The 22,752-nt window shown below is 45.0% G+C and overlaps 1 pseudogene; it reads right to left on the minus strand.

Moving 5' to 3' along the window:
- LOC134376077 (E3 ubiquitin-protein ligase TRIM17-like) overlaps window positions 1–22,752 on the minus strand; it is a 640,782-nt pseudogene that overhangs the window by 122,164 nt on the left and 495,866 nt on the right.

Below are 22,752 nucleotides of genomic sequence, written 5' to 3' on the forward strand. Positions count from 1 at the left end.
GCTACCAAAATGGAGTGAACCCAGAGAGTTACCCCTGGGAAACCTGGTCCTCTCTTGCTCCTCCCCTAGATGTGGGGCACAGTTGGGGGTGCTCATGTTTCCCTTTGCCCTCATGTGTTTGGTATCGTCATGCTGGACACACCTTACAGCAGTGTAGAGCATCATTGATTTGAGACAAGTCCCTTCATCTCAGTAAACATTTCTTCTAAGGTCCAAGATAGGTGAATTTTATTGTTTCTTCCAGGAATATAAGTTATTTCCAAGGTGCTAGTTATATTTCAAATATTCATGCAACCATAACATAACAAATATGTGAGTCAGGTGATAAGATTTGACTATTTCAGGATAGGGGTACGCATTTTGGGAAAGGCCTATTTAAATTTAAAAACTTTGGGAATTTTGCTGGGGATGTTCAAAACTGTGGAGCTTTACTAGATCATTTCCCAGTGTGTGCAGATGAGATGGGCGAGAGTTGAAAGCATCTAAAAAACCAGCTGCTTTTAGATCCCAATCTCTAGACAGCTTGCTGTTTTCAAGACCAACATAAATATTAAGTAACCTCACCTCTGATGTATAAGACAACAAAGGTCAAAGCCAGCTTGCCAGGGCTGGGATATACTAATTGTTTTCATCAATAAGCATATTAGGGTATTAAAAGATAGTTGAGTGAACCACATTATGAAGCCTGGGGACCAAATCTTCCTGAGTTTAACACAATGGTTAACCCAGCACACGCAGTTGATTCATGAAAGAAACTTGATTTGTGCAAGAGCCCTGATGTTAGCCCTTTAGAAGTTGAGCCTTTCCCTGAGTGAGGTAGTCCCTGGTGACTTCCGCATGCAAAGACCCCCCAGTCCTTCCTGTCTGGTGCCCCACCCCCACCCCGGCCAAGCCCACTCCTACTTCTGCTCCTGAAACCAAGTTTGTAGGGAGAGAGCCTGGCTTACAGAGCTGCCCCACAGACAGAACTTCAGCTGTGACTCAGTAGGTCCGAATGTGCTCAGCAGTTAAACCTGTACTGAAGCTCTGGGACCATCTGCAGCAGAGATAGTTTGTCCACAAAGGCCCTGATAGCTGATTTAACAATTGACCAAACCCCAAAACTGTCTGTTTAAATTAGCTATAAAGTATTTGGTAAATATCTATTATGGTGAAAGAAATACTATTTGAAGTTAAAATATCCTTAATGAATACTAATTAGGAAATTAAGTTGATAAGTTGCTCTTTGCATTGGCCAAGCAGGAAATTTTGGAAGTGCTCTTCAGTGTGGTGGCCAGACGCCACATGCTATCCCCTCCTTTGCCTTTTCTTTTGCTGACACACTGCTGTTACCAGATGGGGCAGGGAGAGGACGTTTTGACAGAAAGTTCTCATGAGAGGAGGGTGGCATGGTACTAGGATATGTTGTGTTCACAGCTCACCCGTGGGTGCCTTCAATACGAATCTCTTACACAGCAGCCTGTGAAGCAGGTGACCTTTAGGACACACTTAAGCAGGGAGGGGAGCAGAGCGGCGTTAGTCTGCGGGGGCCGGGTTGCCCGAGTTCAACCTGGCGTCCTCCTCCTAAGTGGCGGGCAGGACATCCACCTGCACTTGTGTGCTCAGCTGTCGGTAATCAATTCCGTACTGAATTTTGGAAGACTCAAAGCAAACATATTTAGAACTATGAAAACAACACTGTGAAGTGATGTGTGATCATCTCTAAATCACAAAAAGAACAGGACAATCTTAGCAGTGCTTTAAATTGTAAGAAAAAAGTGTGATTACCTCCTGTATTTTATGTAATGTTATCTGTAAATTGAATTTATACAGTTTGACTGATTGTATCCTTATGCTATTGAAACAAATATTCTGTCCTTCGTGAACCATTTTTCTGTAAGTTACTGTTTGTGACTTGTCTGTTTAGTTAGTTCCCCTTTGGGAATTCTTGATGGAGTGTGAGTGTGGGGGTGGGAGATCATTATGGGAATGTTAGCATTCCTGATGTAAGTTGTCACAACTTAGGATCTTTGGAGTAACCGTTTCTTAACAAATACCTATTCTGTAAACGGATGCTGTACCCCAAAGCTCCCAGTCTGTCTCCATGTGACTGTCCTTCCCCACCAGTGTGCTGAATGCCTCGGTGCTTTACTTAAGCACAAGCCCTGTGTTTACAAAGACTCAAACATTAGTTTTTGATAAATTAATGCTCATTGAATTTTTTTCTAAGCCTCAAACATCTACTCTAGCTATTTCAGTGAGCATTATTGTTTCATTCATTGTAATTCTGGTACCAGAAACTAATGAATTTACCTAATGGTTTTTGTGCTTTACTGATTATGATCCTTTTGGTCATTGTAAATTGAGTTGAATTGGTCCTTAATCATTAACACCTAATACTAGTATATTTAGCTTAACTTATGTGTTGCAACTCATAAGTGAATGACAAAAAGGGCTGTTACCTTCTGGATATGTCACAAGAGGCACATAAGAGCGTATCTGAGATGCGTTTGTTTAAAAGACATGCTGGTCCACACGCACTTTTGATCCCTGCAGGTGAACAATGTTAGTCATTGCTGTAGTGCCCTTCCCGCCGCCTCCACCATGCTATTGCTTTAGCATTGTGTGTAATTTTTTATAAAACATGTAACAAGTTCTGACAGTTGGGGTGAGTTTACTCTTGAATTGGGCACTTGGTTCTGTAGTTGGTGGCTAGGGGACTAATCCCTCCCTTTCAGCGGCCACCATCAGGGCTAGGTAGGCCTGGTGGTGACTTCATGGGACGGGAACCATTCGTTCTTTTGCAATAAGCTCCTAAAACACTCGGCTTTACTTTCCCACAGAATTTCCCACATGAAAGCCCTTAATAAAATTTACCTCTGAAGGATGAAAACTGGATTTAGATTCTAAAATTCACACAAATATTTTGTTTTCAGGTCTTGAGTCACCACGCCCAAATATAATCCTTGGGTTAGTAATCTGTCATAAAATAAAACGTCCTTCAAGTGCTGGAGAGTTAGACAGGATTGAGAAGAAACGGCCCCGACTTCAACAGGAAGACGTGGACATTTCCATCTACCCCACGATGTCCTTCTGAAGTGTGAAATAGAGAAAACCTGGCTAATTTATTTGACTGTACAAAATACATGTTGATAATTTTTATATTTTCTTAAACTTACTTTTTCAGATGTAAAATTAGAGCATTTCACATGTTCTTTTGGAGTCTATTGCATTACACATCACTACAGACTTTCACTTCATAGCACAAATTTTTAAGTTATGGAAATATGGAGAACTTATCTACTTGGGGTGTTTGTGTTATAAAACAAGTGTCACTAGCTTAAATTACCTTGAAGTAGGTGTCATTTCCAATATTTAATATGTTGTGTAGAGTTTTTTTGTCTAAATATACAAAGGTAAAAATGAAGTTTCTTTAGGTTTTGTTGATAGAAATTTCTGTAAGTTGTATTTATATTGCAGAGTATTTTATCACTGTATATTGGGCTGTCAGGTTCTGTTATTTGAAGTAGAATAAATATCTACAAAGAGTTTTGTCTCGTGTGTCTTCACTCAGCCTTTTTGTCCTAACACTGGGCATTTAGAGGTTGGACATGGGCACCTGGACCCCCAGCTTCTGTTGCCCTCGGCCCCTTCCTGAACTTGGGGGATGATCCTAGTCATGACTGGCCACCCAGGTTCCCACATTCTTCATTGCTCTGTAGGTGTCACACCCCTGCTGGGGGCCACCAAGGAGCCTCCCTCCCAGGGAACCACAGAGTGTGATGAAGGGGGAAACGTGGTCACAGTGTAACAGTGAGGAGGTGCAGGGAGGGGCTGAGTATGTGGCTCCTGGGCAGGAGGTTGCCCCCAAATCCCAGCCCGTTGGGATCCAAAGGAGCATCCAGCTGCCATTCAGTCTTCTTAGGAAGTGACTGGGCTGAGTTAGTGGCCCAGAACAAGTACTTGAAGGTGGAAGGGAGATGGCTGTGCATGGTCACCACAGGGAGGAGCATGCAGGTGTGGGTCTGCCCCACCTTCCATATGACAGATTGATCTGGTCACCCATGAGCCAGCAATTAGCTTTTCAACAAGTGTGTATGTCCACAACACAGCCATGAGCATAGACACTGAGGGGATGTTCCTGAACAAATCGTTGACCAGCCCAGGCAGGACAGGCCTTGTGTGGCAGTGTTTAGTGTGGCTGGTGTCTCATTTCCCAGCCAAGCTCATGCAGACCTGAGGCAAGTGTAACAAGGGAGGGGACTTCATAAGGGGTTCCCTCTGACTACCTGTGCTGGCCACACAGCCCCCCACTCCCTTCAGACTGCTGTCACAGCCATTGGCACTGCCTCAATGATGGCCCCATCACCTCAAGGGCCTTGTCAAGCTGAGTGGTGGCACGTGTGTAGGTGTCCCTCGTGGAAGACTGCTCTGAAGGGAGCTCCTTGTAGCTGACAGTGAGGAAAGGAGTTGGTTTGGTCGGGCCCCCTCGCCTCATGTCCAGCTGGGTGTGACTCGGCACATCCTTTGTAAATAAGTGACATGAGAGTAGAATTAGTGGGCATGTGCCCGGGCACCCCTTGGCTCATTGCTACTATTGTGTACTTCAGTATGGAAGGCAGCGGCTCTGAACTGCTGGTTGGTGGCGCTCGTGTCTGAAGAATAAAGCATGTCCACTTTGCTGGCAGCTGCTCGGTTTTTCTTTCCCTTACCTAACTCAGGACCTGCACAGGACGAGGCAGAGGGGTCTGCGATCCAGCCCAACAGTGACACTTTGTCAAACAGTGGAAGTTCCAAATCCAACACACAAACACTAAGGGGTGCTTGGCACAGCACTTGGCTCCACACTGGTGAGCCCTATGTGGCCTGCAGGTTGCCATCAGGGTGGCCTCCCAAATGCCTGGGAAAATATGCCCCCACTTGAAAGCACTCGGGCCTTACAGGCCTCGGGTGTCAGGGTCTCACCTCACCCCACGACAGCCTGATGAAGCCAGCGCGCGACTGGCAGCATATCTAGCTCTTTTCTACTTACTTGGTTTTGTGAAGTTTGTATGATTTTAATTTTAATTATTTTTGTTTCCGTCCATGTTTGCCACCATGAGTCTGAGGGATGGAAACCCGAATTCCAAATCAAACAACTATTATTTGAAATTTACAAAACTGAGTGTAGAAAAAATATGAATAAACTTTCAAATGAAAAGTCTTATGTTTGTAGTATTTATTTTTCTGAGGTGTAGGGGAGAAAAACCTTTTCCTATACTCTCTTAGTGAATTAAACTGACAAAAGACAGTTTAAGAGAAGAAAACCTTATATATTTTATTTGCTGTTAACTATTTCTTTTTTTTTTTTTTTCTTCTTTTTTTCTTTTCTTTTTTTTCTTTCTTTTTTCTTTTTGGTGGTTGGCTGGTGAGGGGATCTAAGCCAGTGTCATAATGCCTCGCTCTAACCAACCGAGATAACTGGCCGTCCTGATGCTAACTTTTTAAATAATGTGCATGGGGGCTTCACAGATGTTAAAACAAAAATCCAAAAAACATAAATAGCTAAAAACCGTGGGGACCTATAGCCACTGTAACAACAGGTGATAAATTGTGGGTAAGTGACTAGACAAAGGGAAGCAGAGGAGGTCTGGGCTTCTTGCTGGTAAATTGTGGGAAGGCAAATACATAAGGAAACATAATAGATAATGGTCATTTAACAAGATGTATTTACACAGATCCGCCTCAGTGCTGTCTCTGTCTTTGGTGACACGATTGTTCTCGTGTGGGAGAGAGGGACACCTTGACAAGGAGGAATTTCCATTCTCCTTTTAGGAAGACAGAGGGAAGGCAGAGAGTTCTTCCTGTGTCCGTGTATTTCTCAGCTTCCTCCAGCTCACAATAATCTTAATGTCAAAGTGGCATATTCTAGGGTGACATATTCCGATCTCCTCCAGAGGTTATTGTTGAAGATCAACCAAGACAAACACGAGTTAAAGGTGGCAAAGGCAGATGTCATGTGGGTCTACTGCAATAGGGGAAAGAGAACACCGTGTAGGACTGAGCTCGATTCTGAATATAGCAGGGTCCGCAGGGGGTTCACAGCCAACGAACACAGTGAGGCGGTAAGTGACTGGGACATTACTGAGAGGGGACATCAAGGGTAGGGGGCTTCTTGCTAAACTCACCAAACAGGATTCTTGTGATGGACAGAACAGACTTAAAAATCAAAGGTGAGGGATGAGGATTGGTGTATTAGTCCATTTTCTGTTGCTTATAACAGAATCCCTGAAACTGGGTAATTTATAGAGAAATATAATTTATTTCTTCGATTCCGGGAACCTGGGAAGTCCACGGTCCAGAGGGCGCCTCTGGTGAGGGCCTTCTTCTGGATAGGGTGTCTCTGCAGGGTCCTAGATGGTGCAGGAAATCATGTGGTGAGAATGGCCTGAGCAAGAGAGCTGAACTTCTCCTTACAAAGCCATCAGAACCATGCCCATTAAACCATCGGCACGTTACTCCACGCATGGACCAACCCATTCAGAGGGCACTGTCCTCATGGCCCCTTAAAAGCCACGCCTTTAACCACCACATTGGGGTTCAGTTCCAACTTGAGCTTGGGGAGACATTCAAACCACAGCAGCCTGATGAGATGTCAAGGGTGGGGGGCTCTCTCTAAACTGACCTAGCGGGACTTTTTGCTAAGACTGTGCTAGGCAGGATGAAGACAGGGTCCAAGGCTGAGGCCTCATGGAAAAGAGGGCCCAGAGGTACCTGACTGAAGTTTGGTCAAGGGGTAAGTCTGTGTCATTATTAAAGCTTTGATTTGCTCTAAGACTTCTGGAATGCCACAAGTTGTTGCCCCCTCACCATCTGGTTTGTGGGAGCTGTGGGGTGTTTGCACATTTTATAGTGACATTGGCTGGGAGAACAGTCAGCGTTCCTGTAAACCTTAAAGGCAGTATTGTATGGAATAAAATATAGGGAACACTGAAGGGCATTTGATATCAGTTTTTGATATCAGATCCATAGTGCTGTGTGGTGCTGGTGTGGGAAGGTACCTGCTATGGGTCAAATGTGTTCCCCCAAAGTTCGTGTGCTGGAAACTTGACCCCCACTTTAACAGCATTAAGAGGGTGGGAAATCCTGTTATGATACTTGAAAGGTGGGGCCTTTGAGAGGTGATTGGATCATGAGGACTACACCCTCAAGAATGGATTCATCCATTCATGGAGTAATGGGTTACCATGGGTGTAGACTGATGGCTTTCTAAGAAGGGAGCTGTTCTTACCTGTGACAACCTACATCACCAGAGGACCCTGTGGAGAGTCCCCACCAAGAAGGCCCTCACCACATGCACCTCCTGGACTGTGGACTTCCCAGCCTCCAAAACTGTAAGAAATAAATTCAGTTTCTTTATAAATGATCTAGTATCAGGTATTCCATTATAAGCTACAGAAAACAGACTAATACAGGACTCTGGCGTTACAGGGCCTGCCCAACTTGTTCTGTCACTGCTAGAGTGAGCAGGACTGAAGCCACGTTGGGACCTAAAACTACATGGGCTGTAGGCAAATTTTAAAAGGACAGTTTTTTCTTGGCATGTATTTCTGAGTTCCTTCATTTCCCATGGTTATTTGATATTTTAAACCTTGATATGGGGCAAGATGACATTATTTACAGAAACGTAAAGTTCTTTTCCAGACAGCCTGAAGCTGCAGACTTGCCAGGACGCACACACTATCCAGACCCTGAGATAACCACAAGGATGGGAGCAGAAACCAGGCGGAGTCTTGGTGAGACCTTGCACCCGGCTCCTTGAACGGAGCCCCCACAGCTCGTGTCCCCCTCCGTCCTGCTTTTCATTTCCCATGCTCCCTTCCCTCAATCCCCTCTTTAAAAACCCCTCAGTAAATACGAGTCTGGCCTTTCTCCTTCAGGTTTATTGGAGAGATGGTTAGCCTGACATCTCTCCTCAGGTCACTGGTATTTCTGAATAAAAGCAGACTTCCATCTTTACCACCATTTGACTTTTGAGTGGCTTGTTTTTGAAAGGGAGCAGCCGGACCCATGCCTGGTAACAACATGACCCTGGTGATTGGCACCCACCTCCTAGTGAGTGCGATGCATGCCCACCTTCCCAGGAATCTGGTGGAAATGGTGTTATGTCTGGTGTCTGCAGCCCAGAATTTTCCAGCCCTTTTGAAGTAACAAGGAGCATGTCCTTGACTTCTTCTATCAGATGGAGATCTTCAAATATCTGGTCTCTACTTTATCAACCCTACACCTTCTCCCAAACCTTGCTCCCTGACCACCAGGTTGTCCCTTCTTTAGCCCTAATATCTTCATGCCTGCCACAATTTCTTACAGGACCTGGTTTCCAGACTTTTTGCTAACTAATGTGATTATTTTTTTCTGTACTCAAAATAGAGCCTGTGCTGTATCTGTCAGGGTTTTGTTGCAGTAACAGACAACCCTGCATCCTGGAGGCTCACCATAGCAAGGGTTATTTCTCACACTTACAACATGTATATCACGGGCTTTGTAGGGGAGGGGGAAAATATCCTATATACTCTTAGATTTGGTGACTGGGGACTACAAATTAAACTGACAAAAGACAGATTAACAGGAGAAAAGACATACATGTTTCATCTTTTTTAAAAAAATTTACATATGATAACTAAAAAATCTGCTGTGACCAGGTCAGCTAAATTATAGTGCCTTGGGGGATCTGGGATAAGTCAGCAATCATGTCCACCTGTCCTGGAAAACATTATCATAAGACCATTTTACTTAGAAGCAGCTATAATGGCACCAGGAAGCCATACAATAACCTAGAATAATCTTCCTGACCTTCATCCTGGATCCCTGCATGTAGGTTGTAACCTAGTAACAATCCCAAGTCTATATGTAATGTACAACAAATAGAAAGTTGATGAAGAGATGAGGTGGGACTGTCTTCTCTCACTGTCCTTTGACGCTTCCTCCTTCTTGTGGTTATAAATGCTAAGTTCTGCTGGTTCTCTTTGGAACTCATTTCTCAGGGTGACCTGACTATGCATTTCCCTGGTTGCAATTGTCATATTAGCTCAATACATCTTTTTTTTTTTTGTGGCTGTTTGCCAGTATGGGGATCTGAACCCTTGACCTTGGTGTTATCAACACCCCCCCACCCCCACAAGTGAGCTAACTGGCCACACTGGCTTAATAAATGCTATGCTTTTAATGTTTGGCCTCAGTTTCTTTTAGGTCAACACAAATATGGGAGATTCACATAAGAGAACTGAAAACCTAAAGAGGCAGTTAGACCCAGGGGCTTCTATACCATTTTCACAAAGAGCAATAAATTGTGGAGAAGTGACTAGGGAATGTATGGGGGAAACTCGTGGTAGATAGACTCACCTCTGGTGATGAATCGATCTCCTTTTCCTGGTACGGGAGAGGGGGCATCTGTACAAATGGAAATTTCCTTTACAAAATTTAAATTTATACCCTGATTTTAGGCAGAAAGGGGGAGGGCAGGAAACTCCTTATGTGTTTGCTGTTTCTCAGTGGCCCTCACTCAAAATAATCAATATATGAAAGTGGCATATTTTAGGGTGGCATGTCCTGATCCATTCAGCCTCCTGGGGGTTTCATGTGACACATGATCACTCAGGAGGCCAGTTCATGGCCTCCACCATCTGGAATGCTTCAGTGATAGGGTTTGGGACACACTACCCCAAATACACATCTTTGGCATAAGGATTATTTTAAGCTGATTATTTGAGGAAATAGCCAACAGAGAAGAAACCCTAAAAAGAGAGTAGAAGTTACCCTTTTGTAAGGGAAATTTATATCTATAATGAAAGTCTCCATCTGTAAGGATGGCTCTCTCTTAGCACCAGGAAGAAGGTGACTAACTCACTAGAGACTCTTAGTGAAAACAGCACTGACTGAGCTCTGCGTAATGTTTCTTACCTGTGTTTAAGGTGCTTTTCCTGGCCTCCTATCCAGAACTAGTCTCCCCTTTCTTGGTTCAGAGAAAGATGGTTATGTAAGTCTGAAGTCAGAGCCACTTCTTGGAGATTTACTCTTGGAGATTTTCCTGAGTATCTCCCATGTGTACAAAGAGGTATGTGTGTTATTAAACTTCTGTTTTTCTCTTGTTAGTCTGTCTTGTGCCACAGGTAGGCCCAGCTGAGAACTATGAAGGGTCTGGAGAAAATTATTTTTCCTCCACTTGATATAAACATATTTTTTTCTTTTTTAAAATTTCCTTTTCTTTTCTTTTTTAAATTTTAAAATCATCCTTATTTTTTACTTTTTTATTTCTTGTGGTTTTTTTCCTTTTTTCCCTATTTATTCTACTCTCCATATACTGGTGCCTTTTGAACCTGAGCAATAGGGCTCTGTGGTGATATTTAATGGCATCTGCTCGATCTTGCTATGAACCTAAAACTGCTCTTAAAAAATAAAGTCTGTAAATTTTTTTTTCTGGTTTGGGAGCTCCACAGACAGTGCATCAGGGAAGGGGAGGCCACAGCAGGGCCTTTTTGGAGGGTCCTGTTGGGGCTAAGGGTGAGGCTGGTGTGTGGTGAGGGTATGGAACTTTCATAGCTAGAACTGTCCATGGACTGGAGCACAGCAGGAAGCTTCTAGAAAGAATCCTGGAACCCTCCTGTTGGCCTCACCCTCTGACCCTTCTTAAGGGACAGCTCATGGTGACCAGACAGCCCCCACCATCCCAGCCCCCAGCCACAGGCTTCCCACTGGGCATGAGCCACTCCACTCCCCATGGCCATCCTGTGGTCTTTGCATGAGATGCAGGTGGACACCTGCCATGAGCTGGGCCACAAGCCCTTGGGCCTGAAAGATAATGTCATTGCCCAGATCAGAGGGTGGTCACAGAACATCATAATCTAATGAACACACTTATACGGTGCCTGGCACATGGTGGGTCCCTGTGTTCACTATCTGTGGTGGGCTGAATTTTGTCCCCTCCAAATTCATATGTTGAAGTCCTAACACCCAGGACCTCAGAATGTGGCTGTATTTGGAGAAAGGGCCTTTAAAGAGGTGATTAAGATAAAAGGAGGTCATATGGGTGGGTCTTAATCCCATAGGACTGACGTCCTATAAGGAGATTAGGACATAGACAAGCACAAAGGAATCACCATGTGAGGACACAGGGAGAAGACACTGTCTACAAGCCACGGAGAGAGGTCTTAGGAAACATCAACCCTGCCTACACTTGGATCTCAGACTTCCAGCTTCCAGGACTGAGAGACAATGAGTTTCTGTTGTTTAAGCCATCCAGTCTGCAGTATTTTCTTATGGCAACATGAGCAAATGAATGTACGTTCATTACAATTAAAATTAGCATGTAGTATTTCTTTCTTTTCCTCCCAGGTTTTGGATTTCAGGAACAAAGAGCATTTCTTGACTGTTGCTCTGGTGGATGGATGAAGCTGGGAAGGGTGAGAAGGCTACAGAACTGTTGTTTGTGGCGTTTATCGTGTGTGGAGAAAGCCAGATGAATACAGTGGGGGCTGAAAAGAACAGAGGTGGGAGACAAAAAGATGGATTAGTCTGGCACTGGGGCCACAATCTTATTGGATCCTGGGGCCCCTGCTTTGTGAGATATCCTAGTAATAAACATGCCATATACTTGAAACCAGATTGAATTGTCATTTCTGTTGCTTATAACCAAGAGTTCTAAGAAACAGAACACAACCTTTAATGTAATAGACAGTGGCTGGATCAGTTTATTCTAATAAGAACTGCAGAAGATAAAGGACTTTAAATGAAGGCATTCTAATTCTAGCACACATGGTGAGTCCCAGTGGCCAGTGCCCAGGGTTGTCCCATCAGAGGAAGGGCAGCAGCTGTGCTAGGGGTCCACTCTGACCTCAGGTACATCTGTGCCTATTGGGCAAATATAACAAAAAACAAAATCTCTCCCCAACCCAGAAAACCCCTCCACAGAGGGAGAAGAGAAAGAAAACCATTTTATTTTTGAGTAAGCATTAAACCAGAACATCATGCGCATCACAGGCAACTCACTAAGAGACTGAAAAGATGAACAGCAACCTCACCCTTTCATCAAGTTGAGTGGATACCACCCATTCAGTACTTCAGGGAGGTTTTGCAGTTCAGAGCCAGGTGATATCTGAAGTGAGGCCCATCTCCTTCCAGGCAGCTGGAAGATGGAGTGTTGTCATCACCTCTCGTAGAGTGACTGAGATGCAAAGGATTACTCAGAGCTCACGTATGCAGAGCACTGAGAGGCCTGAAGTGTCTGTCTGCAGGGAGAACTCCTTCAAGAGAGCAGGGTCCCAGGCACAGCACTGGGTCAGGTTTTCTCTCAGCTTTTATTGTACAGGCAAGAAAGTTACAGAAGAAACACGGGGTTAATCAGTCATAGTGAAAACAAACAAACTGGCTACATGACAATCTTCATTAAAGCAGGTGTAACTTAAAATAGTTCAAGCAGTTTACCATCAAAAGGAGTAATAGAACTAAGCTATGTGACATACAAAAACAATGAAATAATCACTATAGCAGTGCTTAGCTCCCTAAGAAACTCCAAGAAACAGCTGAGGGTAAGATGTGGAACATCCCCCAACCACTAACTAGCAGAAGAGCCTTGAAGGTTTTAGTTCACATACTTTCCCATTATTTAGGTTTAGCTGCACCAAGGGCAACTGCCCCCAGAGCAATCACTTTTGCTGTGTTTCAATTCTCTTATCTACATTGAAGACTTCAGTCCTGTGAAAGTTTTTCTGGTTTTTCCCAATCTTAGCATTTCCATGTGTTTTTCTAAAGAGTTGGGCTATGACTTAAACTACAGGACTTTAGTCCTGCTAAACTAAGGACTTTGGTCCTACTACGCTATAGGCTATGGCCCTGTGAAATACATGTGTTTATTAATGTCAGTGTCCTCCACAAGGTGCTGTCTTCCTCGATGGTTATGAAGGAGATCAGAGTGTGCCATCCCAACATATGCTGTGAGTACACAGGCACGGGGATTATTTTGAGCTGAAGACAATTGAAGAAACCTTCTTGGAGCTTCCTTTAACTAAAAGCAGAAACTTTGAGAAATGAGGACTGCCGGAAATCTCCTCTCTAGGGGAGTTTTTATGGCCACGCAGAAGATGGAAATTCTGCACCAAGAAGAGTCTGCACAAATAATCCTCACTAAACAACCCTTGTCTCCTATGCATGCCCTAGTCACCTTCCCATAATTCATCACCTGTTAAAAATGGTATCTGAGTGCCTGAGCCTAACAGCATCGTTGGTTTTTAATTTTTCTCTGAAGCCTCCGTGCATGTAAAATTAAAAACTTAAGATGAAAAGTGCATGCTTTTTCTCCTGTTAATCTGCCTTTTGTCAGTTTACTTTGTAGGCCCCAGTTACAAACCTAAGAAGGGAGAGGATTTTTTTCCTTCTCTACAATTACATTTCAGAAATAGCTCCAACGTCCTTCAGGATATATTCCTGAGGTGTCACACTGGCAAGAGGTTTGTTTAGCCATTAACAAGATTTACATACATTTGAATTTGAAAAAGACAGAGAATGGGGCTACTGGTTAGCTCAGTTGGTTAGAGCACTGTGCTACAGTGCCAAGGTCAAGGGTTTTGATCTCAGTGGCAAAAGAAAAAAAGAGAAGGACAGAGGATGAAGTTCTGAAAGAAAGGGTTATATTTGCCCTCACAGGGTCTCCACCTGTTCCTCGCCCTCCCTCCCCACCCCCTACCCCCAGCAAAATGTGGATATTCAACAAATACTTGTTAAAATACTGCATCAGCCTAGGATTTCAGTATTAATGTTCTGTTAGGGACCCCTGGTTATTGGGCTGAGATGCTATTTTTCCTTTATGGTAAAACAATTGGAAACAGCCTTAATATCCTGAAAAGGAAACACTATAAAATCATTAAGGAGAATCAGAAAGCTCTTATGTATCCTGGTAAGCTGTTAGATTTACTAAAAGACAGGTCAGACAACATATATCACATTTTGGTAAAATGTCATAATTAGATGATTGTATATGCACCTCTTGAAAAATATACAAGAAACTCCATCTGAAGGGAAAATTAAGGGCTGAGAAACCCCCTCCAATTGAAAAAGATTCAATTTTCACTATATAAACTCTTGAAATTCTTAAATCTTATACCATTTCTATAGATTGTCTTTTTAAAAATAAATAAAATTTTGAAGTGAAAATGTCAGCCATGTCAATTCGGAAACCAAGTCTAAACAGGTACAAGGTGGCTGTGCCTTCACTGTGACGGTCAGTGGCACTCTTTCAGTGTGATGCTGCTCCCTCCAGCCCCCATGAAGTTATTAACATTGCAGAGAAGACGAGAGAAAGAACCAGGCACTCCTGAAAAATGGTGTGCTCCATTGAACGGAAAGGAAGACGGGCCCCCGGAAACAGGACAGCAGGGTCACGGCATCTGTGTTCAACCCTGACTCCTAGTCAGGAAAGTCCATTGTGTCGTGTAAAGACAAATCCAGGTTGTGACGGACTGAATGTCTGTGTTCCCCTGAATTCCCTATGTTGAAATCCTAACCCCAAGGTGATGGGGTTAGGAGCTGGGGCTTTGGGAGGTGATTAGATCATGAGGTGGAGCCCTCAGGAGTGGGATTAGTGCCCTAATGAAAGGGACCCTAGAAAGGGTCCTCACCCCTTCCACCATGTGAGGACACATGAAGAAGCTGCCATCTGTGAACCAGGAAATGACCTTGAGGAACAATCTGCTGGCACCCCATCTATGACTTCCAGCCTTCAGAACTGTGAGAAATAAATTTGTATTGTTTAAAAGCCACCCAGGCTATGGTATTTTGTTATAGCAACCTAAACAGAGTAAGACGACATAAGACAGATTAACAGGAGAAAAGCATACATATTGCATTTTTATATGTACCAGGGCACCTTCACAGGAAAATGAAGACCCCCAAAGTGGTTCGGCCTACGTGTTTACATACCAGGTTGAGCAGAGTAGTGACTTGTAAAAAAGTAACTAAATTATATGAGGCTAAAGGAAGATACAAGTTATTTTAACAAGGTGTGTATTTTTCTCAGCCTCAAGTCCCCATCTCTGGTGATAAGACTCTTTCTTGTCTCCTGGTATAGGACCGGCATGTTTCCCATGGGAGTCAAGTCCCCTGCTTTCAGGAAGGAAACAGAAGTGCCTTTTTAAGTGCCTTTAGCTCAAGGTAATCCACATGCCCACCTGGCATATTTGGGGTGGCGTATTCTTTCCTCTGATGCCTAGCCCTCTTTTCCTTCCATTGTTTATTTTCAGGGTTTCCGCTGCATTCTGCTTGTAAACGCTCCACTCTGAGGCTGTCTCTGTAGCATTCAGGGGCTCACAGAATTCAGTAAAAGGGGAACAAATGTCTACATTTCAGCTTACTATTCCCACATGAGTAGGACCGGCAGGACAGCAACAAAGGCCCCAGTCCTAATAGTTTCATAGTTTTATAAAAATGATTCAAATTTTACAGGTGGGACTAAATTGGTTCTCATGACAAACACTTGTAAACAATTAACTTAAAAATATTCAAGCAATTGTTTCCTACCACAGAGGGCAGCGTTACTTGTTCTGTATTTAGAAGCTATTTCCTGAGCGACCCCAGTTATATCACAAGGGGGAGAACCTGAGCCTCTCCTCAGTGCTCTCTCCTCTTCCAGCTTTTCTCAAGTCATCTTCTCCCTGCACCACCAAGTTGGTGGCATGGTATCTGGAGAGTGAGAAGGCATCCCCATGGGGCCCAGTGGGTACATCCCTGTCCTTGGCCACCCTGCCCAGTTCTCAGCACGACTCTCCAGCTTTGGGTCCACATGGTTTTGAGTCAAGGATTCACATGGGACCTGACATGCATGTTGCCTGCAAACCCCTGGATGCAAAACCCTTGCTGGGCTTTATCAGTCCTGCTGCGCTTCCTGGACAGGTCCATGTCTTTCTGCTCAGAATTAACACTGCCTAGTGCAGAGCTGTGCCCCTTCGGCACAGACAGTCCTGGGATGTAACACAAATGTGTGTGTTGGAAAGGCTTCCTTGAGTACTATATTAGTCTGCTTCTGTTTATAACAGTCTCTGCGTACTGTTTTCTGGACAGTCCTTCAAGGATTTGTCATCAGCTAACTTACGTACATTCTAAAAGTGGAGATTTCAATTGTGTGCGTACTCATTTAGTTGCTATAGCGTTTGAATTGAGTCGGCAGGATATAAGCCGGGCTCAGAGGCTTCCAAATCCCACTATTGCATTCTGAGAGCCTCTTACTCACACCCCTTGCTATTCATAAGAGCACTTTTTACTATCATTGCTTCTACATGCAATACAAGCCTCCTTCACTCAACTGTAAGCCCCTGGAAAACCGAGTGGCCAGTGACAGTAGGGAATGGATTTTACTCTGTGTTCCTAGCACCAGACAGTGCCTGGCTTCCATTAATTTAATAAAGCCTTTAGTAAAGAATTGTAATTTGTACCAAAGAAAGAAAATTCTTACATCCGTATCCTTACAGCCACTCAAGTTATCCCGACCCAAACTCCACTACTGGGTTCCTGGCTAACCACCCTGGTGACAGGATTTCTCCTCAAATTGTTTCCTCGCCCCTTGTCCCCAGATTATCAGTCTACAGGTCTGGGAGGCCTGTTTCAACGTGCCGGCATGTGGGCCATCCATGCCAGACACTGCTCAGGAAGTTAACTACCGGGGTAGAGCAGCTCCTTCCACTTACGCTGTTAACATGTGACTCTGGACTTCAGGCCTAACTGGAGATGACCTGAGAACACACACGCCTCTAGCCAGCCCAACAGCAGATAGACCAAGTTAATGCGCCCCACTCCCTGGCACTAAGCCGAGTTAGCGCGCCTAACTAGGCTGCCTTCTGAACAGATGCTCCAGTTAGTGCAGACAACTAGCGGGACTCGTAACCTAATTGGCATCAGGCAGAGTTACCGTTTATTACCTAATTGATAAGCGAACAGAGGGGACAGAACCGGCACCGACAGCCGGAAGATGCCCCCTTGACACCCAGAAACCCGCCATGTTACAGCCACTTTCTGTCCCAAACGCGTGGCTCTGAAAAGAGCCTTTGGAGTGACAGGACCTCAGGGCGACCGCCCGTGGAGCCTATAAACGCGTCCCGCGGAGGCGGCGCGCCAGCTGTATGTCTCTGAGCATGAAGGTGCCACGCTTGAGGTGGATGGCGCTCAGGTTGGTGTCCTCAAACAGCCCCACCAAGTAGGATTTGCAGGCCTCCTGGAGCGCCATCACGGCTGACATCTGAAAGCGGAGGTCTGTTTTGAAATCCTGCGCGACCTCTCGCATCAGCCGCCGGAACGACGGTTTGCGGACCAACAGGTCGCTGGATTTCTGGTAGGGGAGGATCTCGCGCAGCACCACCGAGCCGGGCCGATAGCGGTACGGCTTCATCACGCCGCCGGTTGCCGGGGCGCTCTGGCAGGCTCCCTTCGCGGCCAGCTGCTTCCGCGGCGCCTTGCCGCCACCGGTCGAATTCCACGCCGTCTCCTTGGTGTGATCCATGACCATGACGTGACCCCCGCTGCCTCCGCTCCGACTGGCACGGAGCAGTTCAGCGCTCTCGCTTTTATAGAGCCCGCAGCGCTCCCATTGGTTGGCCGCCGGGTGGCGCGACGGCAGGCTGTGCTCTGATTGGCTCTTGAGGCGCTCTTGCTGGGCGGCCTGCCCTTTATATTCTCGCCTCTCAGTCCTGGCCACGACAGCTGGCACCTGCGTGTTGGGGGTTGTTCCGGGTAAGCCAGAGCACTGGGCGTCATCACTCGCTTGCAGGCTCCGTCATTTAGTCTCAGAGCTCCCCTTTCTCTCCCTCCTCTCCACGGCTGGAGCCCGTGAAGAACCCTCCAGAAGCTAGCACAACACATTCTACCTTTGCGCACTGACAATGTTGAATTTTCCCCAGCAATGAGATCCTGAAAAACAGCCACAGTTAAAAGAAACCCCCAAACCCTTAAGACCTGCAAAGAACCCCCTTCCCATATGGTCCAAAGGAGGCTCATTATGCTGAAGGAGTTAAAAACATGCCTTTCTGGGTTCCACGGTTTAACTCTGTTGGTTAGGACCTGCTGCTGGTAACACCAAGTTCTGTGGGTTATGATCCCCATACTGGCCAGTTGCCAAATAAGTAAATAGAAAATATGCCTTTCTGGCATATTGACTATTTTGAGGTAGAGACACTTGAGCGTACACACGTCAGCACACGCACACCCAAAACAGCAGGTGCATAAACATCGCTTTGACTTTTGTGCTGTTTCTTAAAAGCAGAAGATGAAAGATGCTCTCCCTGTATTGGAAGGAAAGTTACATCGTTCCCAGCAAGGACAGGAAGTTGCAGCCCAGGGAAATCTGTGCAAATCTCGTTAAACTAACCCTTAGTGACTAGGAAGACCTCGTCACTTTTACACAATTGCTCTTCTTTGTTCAACCTAGTTTATGAGTACTTAGATCTAGTCACTTCTCACCCAGTTAACCACCCTAGCCCAAGCCTCTTTGCCTTATCAAATTCCACAACTTACTATTGTTTGTCCACCTGCTCCTTTGGGCCTTCATTTCCTTATAAAGGCTCCTGTGCCACGTAAAATTCGTGAGTAACCGGCCTTCTTTCCGGGCAGGGAGTGCTTGTCAAATTGGTATTGGCATTCTGATTGGCTGACATCCCACAGGCGTTTTATCCAATTAGAGAGCCGAACTGGCATCAGCTAATTTAAATGTGTGATTTCATCCAATCAGATGCTAGCTTTATCTAAGTCCTCATTTGAATATGAGCCATATAAATAGGGCCATTTGTGCTAATAGCTTTTTCAAGTTAATTGCTATCTCCACCTGCAATATGTTTCTGCACCCGGGAAATGTGACTGTGAGTGTGGGCTGCTGTGCTTTCCCGGTGGTCCCCTTCAGCAAGGCACACAAGTCCTTTCACACTTGGAATCTCTCTGACTTCTGCTGCTACGTCTTTCTTACTCCATCTGGAGAAAGTCCTTTGCTTTTCAGGTTCCTGTAATTAGATTGGGAAATCCAGGCTACTTGTTGCATGTTAAGGTCTGTAACCTTGATGACATCTGCAAAGTCCCATTTGCTGTGTGACGTATTTACAAGTCCCAGAGACTAGAACATAGACATGTGGCAGGGGTTGGTGATGTATTTAGCTGTCATTACTGGAATTACTGGGGATAGATAATAAAAACAAAGCTCGTACCTTCACAGGCGGGTTTATACGTGTTGATAGGATTTACGTCCTCGCCATGAGCACACACACACGGCTCAACAAAAAGGGATGTAACTTCACTGGAAGCGTTTTCAAGAACAATGTCACAATGAAACGGGGTGTGAGGAAGAACTCAATGCAGAAGTCCACGGTGCTATTTTGTCTGAGTTTCTCAAGGGCAGGGATGTTTCCTGTCCCCTCAGAGTGTGGTTGAATGAATGACTATGGAGCTATCGGAGACATAACAGATATTAGGGTTCTGTGTGGATACAGCACGCCTTCTACAGCAGAACATGTCTGCTCTCAGTGAAAAGAAATGAAGACAATAATGAAATCACAGCCTCCTAGCGTGTATGTGAAACAGTCGTGGGAACTTCAAAAAGTTCATGGAAAGATTTATATTATCTTTCAATACACATCTTTGAAGTACTCTCACATGCATAGCCATGACTTAAACTATGACCATATGACAGGGTCATGCCAAATAAGAAGGTGACCTCAAAGTCTTTGCAAACTGACTAAAAAGAACAAAACTAAAGTGCTAAATGAGTTATTTTTCCTAAAAATGTATGGAAAATTTCAAACATATAGAAAGATAGACAAAATGATGAAACAAACCAGCAAGTGTCAGCCTGAGACCAATTTTGACTCGTTTATTTATTTATTTGGGGCACTGGCCAGTGAGGAGATCTGAACCCATGACCTTGGTGTTGTTAGCTCCACACTCTGACCAACTGAGCTAACTGGCCAGTCCTTCACTCATTGCTACCTCTACCCTCCTCTCAATTATTTTGGAAAAAAATTCAAAAATTGGGTTATTTCAGATGTAAATATTTCTCTGAGTTCTCAGGCCATCCAAGTCCACTGAAAGAATGTAGTTCAATATTTCAGAGGTATAATTAATGGCATTCATCAACAAATGACAGATCCCGTCTTCTAGGTGTGCATCAGAAACAGTCTTTCTCCAAGAGTATACCACACAGAGTTTATGGTCATGTGGGTTTTCAAAATGGCAATAGCAGAGCAATTTTATGAGACCATTATCAGGAGCAAAGTGTTTTCTCAGAGCCATGGTATATGAGTTTGCTGGGGCTGTCGTAACAAAGTACCGCGGATTGCGGGGTTAAACAACAGAAATTATTTCCTCACAGTTCTGAAGATTGGAGGTCCAAGATCCAGCTGTGGGCAGCTCTGGTACCGTCTGGGGCCTCTGTCCTCGGCTTGCAGAAGCATCTTCTCCCGTGTTTCTCACACTGTCTTCCCTCTGTGCAGGTCTCTGTCCAAATTCCCCTTTTTAGAAGGACACCATGTGTATTGGATTAGGACCCATTCTAATGACCTCATTTTAACTTGATGACCTCTGTAAAGATCCTATCTCCATATAAAGTAACATTCTGAGGTGCTGGGTGTTAGGACTTCAACATATAAATTTTGGGGGGACACTTTTCAGCCCATAACACGTGGTCACTATCAATAACATCTCATAGAACCACCACAAACAAAGCAAAATGGACCCTAAAATCAGAGCTTTCAAACAAAACCCCTCGTGGCCAGTTGCCTCAGATATGCCCAGAGATTCCTCCCTCCTGCTGTTCCTGCCAGAGGCTGCGCCCACCCCTTGCCTTACTGACTTTCTTGAACAAATGGATTCTGGCAGAAGTGATGACATTTCTGAGATTAGGTTATGTGGCTTCCCATCGTGGGCTTTCTCTCGCTCTCTCTGGGGAAGCTGGTGTCATGCTGTGGGCAGCTCAGAAGAGAAGTCCACATGAGTGAGTCCAGAAGCCAAAAGTCCCACGCAAGTGCTTGGGAGCAAATCTTGCCCAAGCCAGGTTGGAGATGACTCCAACCCTGGTGGCACCCTGATCACAGCCTCCTGAGAGGCCACAGGACCCAGACACACTGCATTCAGATTCCTGCCTGTCAGAGAGACACCGTGAGATAATAATACATGTTGGTTGTTTGTGTTCAGCTGTTAAGATTGGGGGTAACTTCTTATGCAAATATTTCCTCCGTTCCAGACCAAGATTAGCCATATGATGGATCTCTGTTTGACTAGAACCTTGGGTCATATTGTGTGATACGAAAATTCACCTTAAGTAGCTGCCTTTATGCTGGTGTAACAGAATACAACAGACTGGGTGATTTATAAGCAACAGAAATTTGTTTCTCACACAGTTCTGAGGCTGGGAAGTTTAAGGTCAAAGTGCTGGCAGGTTCAGTGTTTGGTGAAGGCCTTGTCATACATGGTGCTAAGTGTCCCTACATGGCAGAAGAGCAGAAGAGAATGAACCCACTCCTTGTAGCTCTTTTATGAGGTCCCTTGGTCCCTTGTCTTGTCCATGAGGGCTCTGCCCAATGACTTACCACCTAAAGTCCCCACCTCTTAATACAATCAACATATGAATTTGGGGGGACATATTCAGACCATACCACTAGACTTTGCTCTCTAAATCAAGTGGTTAAGCAGTGAAACCCAAATTTTCAAGCAGTTTGTTTGTTTTATTTATTTATGTTTTTGGTGGCTGGCTGGCACAGGGATCGAACCCAGGACCTTGGTGTTAGTAGAATGCTCTAACCACCTGAGCTAACTAGCCAGCCCCAAGGAATTTTATACCCAGTGATTAGAAGAAAGTACATTGTATAATAGTTGGGATTTCAAAATAATGTCAGTTTTATTATCGACTCCTAAACAGCTCTAGTTTATCAGATCAGGGCCGTGGGTTCCTAAGTCAGGCAGCTTTTGGTGGTAGCTGCTGAGAAACAAACAGTTCCACAGACACAAACAGGCACTTCCTGCCCATGGCCTGTGGGGGCTGCAGGGCTCTGGGCTCCGCTCGGCTGGATGTGTTTCCTGTGCCTTCTCATTCAGGGGCCCCAGAGCTAGCAGTCGGTAAGTGGCACTCATCCCACAGGGATGAGGCAGGCAGTATTTGCTGGATGATATTAAATCTCAGAGCGTCCAACTCTTTGCCAGAGGAATGCACTACCGTTTTCTCCATTCCACACTGAATATACATTACTTTTATTTTTATTTTATTTTGTGGGGGGTGGCTGGCCAGTACAGGGATTGAACCCTGGATGTGAGTGTTATCAGCACCATGCTCTAACCAGATGAGCTACGTGTCCAGCCCCAATGTGCATTATTTTTGAAGGGTGGCCAAACACACCATCCTGAAATATGCCACGTCGGACTTCTGATCAAGATGGCAGAATAGATGGTCCCCAGTTTCACTCTCTCCCACAATCAACCAATTTACAACTATTAAAAATCAATCACAGCCAAGCTGGGTCTGCTAGAGCTCAGGAGAATAGGAGGAGAGACGTACAGAGCGCATGAAGGCAGGAGAAGCCACGATGAGAGAAAGAAAGGATCACTCCGACTGTTTCAAGCCCCAACCACTTCAGGTCTAAAGTTGGTGAGCACACAGAGCAAGGGCTGGCAAAAGCCACAGCTGTGCGCTTCCCATGAAGTTGCCTGGAGGCAGCAGGGGAGAGGAGGGCATTGAAGGCCCCCAAGCCAGCAGGACCACTAACAGGGTTCCCGTGGACTCAC

This window comes from Cynocephalus volans, chromosome 4 (genome assembly GCF_027409185.1).
Source record: "Cynocephalus volans isolate mCynVol1 chromosome 4, mCynVol1.pri, whole genome shotgun sequence".
Taxonomy (NCBI): domain Eukaryota; kingdom Metazoa; phylum Chordata; class Mammalia; order Dermoptera; family Cynocephalidae; genus Cynocephalus; species Cynocephalus volans.